The sequence below is a fragment of the Mandrillus leucophaeus genome, unplaced genomic scaffold (genome assembly GCF_000951045.1).
Source record: "Mandrillus leucophaeus isolate KB7577 unplaced genomic scaffold, Mleu.le_1.0 Scaffold1037, whole genome shotgun sequence".
Lineage (NCBI taxonomy): Eukaryota > Metazoa > Chordata > Mammalia > Primates > Cercopithecidae > Mandrillus > Mandrillus leucophaeus.
The window spans coordinates 530653-536200 of record NW_012098510.1 but is presented as its reverse complement, the minus strand read 5'-3'; positions in this window follow the sequence as shown (position 1 = coordinate 536200).

Genomic DNA, 5548 nt, shown 5'->3' with positions numbered 1-5548 from the left:
TCTTTATTTTCACTGATGCACTCTATAATGAGTTGTTAGCTGCCACTGGGATTTTAACTCAGGCAATATTAAAATTATAGATATTTTTGGTTTATTGACTGCTTGTCTATGTTACTTTTATAAAATCTGATATTTTTATTCACTTATTCAGATCTGCTTTGATGTTCATCAGTAAAGTATTGTAGGGATTCTTTTTGTATCCTTTTTATGTAGTTCCTGAATATATCATCAAAAACTTTTCATTTCAATATTTTAAAAAGTTTTGTTAATCTAAAAAGTGTATTTTTCACTACATTGCTTCTAAGTGCTTGTTTTAGTTATATAGGAAATTTCTGGGTTATTTATATATTTATTTGCAACTTCAATGAACTCTCTAGTTATACCTAAAAGTATTTCCATGGATTTTTCTGTTTGTCTGGATAGAAAATAGTATCATTTATAAATTTTGACCATCAGCTTTGCTTACTTCTTTTTCTTATCTTATGATCTTGGCTAGAGTTTTGACACCAGTGTTTAAGGCTGAGGATTTTATGAGCATCCTCACCATAAACCTAACTTCAAAATGAGAATGACTCTAAGCACTTAAGAATTAAGTGAAATGGCTCTTGGTTTGATATTAATATTTGATATCTTCTTCATTATTACTATTTTTTCTTAGCTTATTAATTTAACAAAGTCCAGACTGGATGATTACTTTTATCAAAAACTTCTTTAGTATCTAGAAAAATAACTATTTACTTGAATTAATAAAATCTTATAGATTTTCTAATATTCAGCTACTTTACATTTCTAAGGAAAATGTATTTGGCTGTGATCTGAAATATTATTTTAATGTAGACAGTGATGTTACGTACTGTGAACTCAGGAGCTTTGTGCCTATATTTGTGAATGAGGTGAAGTCTGTACTTGGTCTCTATTGTTCTATGACCTGGAGCACTTTAAATATCCTAGGATACATCTGCACCTTGAGCATGTACATACTGCTTATAAAATCATCTGTGTTCTATTTATTTGAAACAAAAATATAATTTTTCCAATGTTAATTTTCCCAAATAAGAATTACCTATGGCATTTAAATTGTCTTATAATCATGTTCAGATCATTTTAAAATTCAACTTTGTGTTTAATTACTTGCATTGCTCATCTCTACCCATTCTATGCAATCATGTCCTCATTCTTTTTTCTCAATGTTGATTCATCTTACATTTTTCAGAGAACACCTTAAAAATAGTTTTTCTTTTTTAAAATGTAAATCAATGGAGTTTTTTGCATATTAATACATATGTGAATATCTTTCTCTTCCCTTTGCCTAGGAAATCTACATTCCCTGCCTAGAGATTTTATGGGTAACACATTAAAACAGTGTAGACGTGTCCAAATTTACTCTGGTGTGTAATCTTATGGTAGCCAGCCTAATTTTTCTTTCTTTCTATGTACCTTGTTTTTTCTTTTTCTTTTTCTTTTCTTTCTTTTTTTTGGAGGGGGGGATGGGGGTATCTCTCTGTCCCCTAGACTGGAGTGCAGTGGGGCAACCTCAGCTCACTGTAACCTCAGCTCACTGCAACCTCCACCTCCTGGGTACAAGGGATTCTCTTGCCTTAGCCTCTTGAGTAGCTGAGATTACAAGTGCCTGCCATCATGTCTGGCTAATTGTTATATTTTTAGTAGAGACAGGTTTTCACCATGTTGGCCAGGCTGGTTTTGAACTCCTGACCTCAAGTGATCCACCCACTTCAGCCTCCCAAAGTGCTGGGATTACAGGCGTGAGCCACTGCACCTGGCCGCACCCTGTCTATTCGACCTTCATAGTTGTAGTAGTTTCTCTTTGTTCCCTAACACAAAGATTATTTTTCTACTACATCAAAAATATTTCCTTCTTTCCTCCCTTCTTTCTTTTTTCTTGTGTGTGTGGTTTAGTTCCTTTTAATTGATTTTGAATTATGGACATTCTATTCCCTTGAAACATGTCTCAATTATAAAGGATCAGTGATGCCACCCCACGTCTTCATTATCTTCCTCTGAAGTGTTTGGTATCTGTTTTCTAACCTCTTATCTGTTATCTCTTCTTCTTTAATCCTTTTTACCTCCTTGCCCCAATTCATCAAATTCTGGAAGTTTGTCTCAGGTTTGCCCTCACACATTCAATTTTCTGCAGCATAGACTCTCTATTCTTTGCTGATAACATTTTAATTTTGGTGAATTTACATTTGGGTTTCATTGCACCCATTCCTCATCTTTCATGAGTTTCCTTTTATTCATATTTGTACTATTGCCAGCTCACTTTCCATTTGGATCAGTTATCTCTTGATTTATCGTCCCATAGATTCCTTTTTGAAAAACAACTTTCCAGATACCTTCATACAGGCTCCATGATGCTTGTTTCTGTGTCCTATGGCTAGTCATTCCCCTGAAGTGCACCACTGCCAAGCTTCTGGAAAGGCATTGGCCTCCTTGTACTTTTGCAGGATGTTTCACCACCTCTGGGTTGTGCTTCTTACCTGTTCCTGCTCTTCCAACTTCTTTTCCTCATTTTTTTGTTTATTCATTTTGAATCATGAGAGTTCTGCCATGACTTACAATTATTCAATAATGAAGAGTTTATATGTTCTTTAAACCCTTTTATGGTCTAGCTGGATGTAGAGAGGTCCTCTTGTTTTAATAGAAAGTAACCTTATTTAGGTGGTGCTTTCTCTTCAGTAATTCATGGTATTTTGACTTTTACTTGAAAGTACAAGGTTGGGGTGATTGTGTTGGAGAGGTTAAGGAAAGCAGGCATGGAGAAGTGAATGAAGATGGGAAATGCCCTACTAATATCTATGGGCCAAAATGGGAAATTTGGGATTGGAGACAATGGTTCCCATAAAGATCCCATTAGAGTAAAACAAAGGATGGAGTCTTAGTAGAATCTTTGGTTTCAAGTTAACTTTCTATTTCCATCAATTCCAAATTAATGCTACATGACTATTCTGGTAATAACTCTCTTTAATTGTCTGCTGTCATCTTAATTCTATTCAAATTTTTAAAAATTAGCCCATAGTAGGAAATATCTGAGAATATTCTTAGCTTCTTTCTATAGTTGCAGACAAATAAATGCTACACGCAGGGAAATGCTGGAACGGAACTCCACCTGGGAGTCTTTATAAATTATGAGTATCACGTCCTGCTTTAAAACATTAAATGGCTCCCTAACTGATCAACGCAAGAAGAAGTGCTAATTTTAGGCTGGGAAAACAATAGCAAAAACAAAACAAGCAAACAAACAAAAACCTTCTTTCATTAGCTGTTAAAGAAAAGCAAAATCAAATATATTTTGGTATGATTTTATGCTGATTCTTCTGTAATAGATAAATTAAAATAGTGAAAACCCAGTGTTCATGTGTCTGTGAAGAAAGAGGTTTAGTAATATCATGCAGCTATTGGTAAATTGGTTTACTTTTCTCTGGAGAGCAATTTGGCAGTTCGTAAAAAGGCCCATAAAAATCTCTCATTTGATCCTATGTTTTCAGCGTACAGAATATTACTCAAGACAATAAACATAACAGAAAAGAATATTTAATATGTACATATTTATATAAATAGTACTTATTTCTCCACATAATTTTAAATAACTCAAATTCTTAGCAGTAAAAAAAAAAAGAACATTATTGATAATTTTCTGGACTACTATACTACCATGTAAATAATAGGTATATCAATTTATACATAAGATAATAAAGCAAACATTTATTAGGGCCTTACCCTGAACCAGATGCTGTGCTAAGCATTTTATAAATATTATCTCACTTAATCCTATAAATAATCCCATCTAGTAGATGCTATCATTAACATTCCCTTTTACAAACAAGGAAATTAAGTTTTATAGAGGCTAAGAAGTTTGCCAAATGTCATGAATATATTTAAGAGACTGTGCTGGCATTTGAATCTACTTTTGACTAACTCCATGGCTCAAGTTCTTATCCTTTATTATATTTAGCCTTTCAAATAATAGATGAAAACCAAAGCAGAATAATTAATGGTGTATGCATGCTGATTATGAGTTCAGCAACATACAACACTGACAGGGGTGGGGGGGCATTAAATGTATAATCTAAACTTAATTTAGTTTTATTAATTTCTTTCTCTTTACAGTTCCTTAAAGTATATGTTGGGTGCATGTATATCTGTGTGTGTTTCTTGGTAACTTTTAAAATTCAGAAGACTTGGGTTCGTTTTTGACCATAAATATCCCTTGATTATTTTAATACTATTCAGGGAAGATTATTGTATACCATTATAGGTTGAATGCGTCGTAACCCATGGCGATTACAAAAGAGAAAAAGATTGCAGACACCAAGGAGTGAAAGTGCATTTTCTTCATATTGCATTTGCTGCTTACAAAATGTTACCACCTAATAACAACCATGAAAGTTAACCTAAAAGAATTCCTATTTTACAAGTGACTCCATGGGAGCCCAGGGAATCTAAGTGACTTGCTAGGTGTAGTTAAGTGATTTACACATTGCCAGTCAACGTGGGGGATCTCATTCGCCTCTGCCTCAGGCTCAACCAAATGAACTGCAGGTCTCTTGCCTATGAAACTATAAATACCTGAAAATAGAATAGGCTACCAGCCCCTGGAAAAGGATTTCAATCAAGAAACTCACTCTTACCACTCTCTATAGCAACTGCAGCCCTTCCCAGCCCTTGTCTTTTGTTGTTAATTCTAAAAATTGAAGGCAAATAAAACCTTTGAAGTTTTCCCAAACAGGAGCGGTTGTTTTCATTTAAGAAGGCTTCAAATAGCCTGGCATGGGTGGTCTGAGTTAACTCAATAACTTTTCATTAATATTTATAGCATTACCCCTTTCTCTTCTTTCTATCTAATTCTTATTTCTTTTTATTAAGTACCCTGTGACACCTATGGTTCTTATAACAGAGCTAGTCCTGTAGTTCAAAGCCATTTACCTACGAGAGCTAATCTACCAGATGTGCTAGAGGAAAACAAAAGTGTAAATACAACAGTGAAGGCAAAGAAGAGAAGGAAGAGAGGGAAGGAGAGAGGGAGGGAGGCTAATGAACAGGAAAAGAAATCAAGGTGTTTGAACTAAGAGATCCTTATGGGGATAAAAAGCATCATAGAATGTTTACATTTTTGGTTTGAAAGATCCTGAACTTAGATTACTAATTTAGAGGAAAGATAGTGCCTTTTAAAGTTTCTGTGAACATTTCCACGTTTTACCTGATTTCTTCATCCTAGCCAACTGCCAAGTTGCCCTCTCTCAGGAAGGACGGAAGTAAAGAACCCTAGCTACGTTCTACTGTACCCAAGATGAAATAGTCTATCATTGCTTTCGCTGTCCTGTAAATTTCCATGAATTTTTCACGTTAGTACCTAGCATAGTTTTTTTTTTTTTTCCTCCTTTTTTCTCTTCTTTTATTTATTTATTTATTTATTTATTTATTTATTTATTTTTAAGCAGAGTCTCACCACATTGCCCAGGCTGGTCTCAAACTCCTCGGCACAAGCAGTCCTCCTGCCTTGGTCTCTCAAAGTGCTGGGATTACAGAT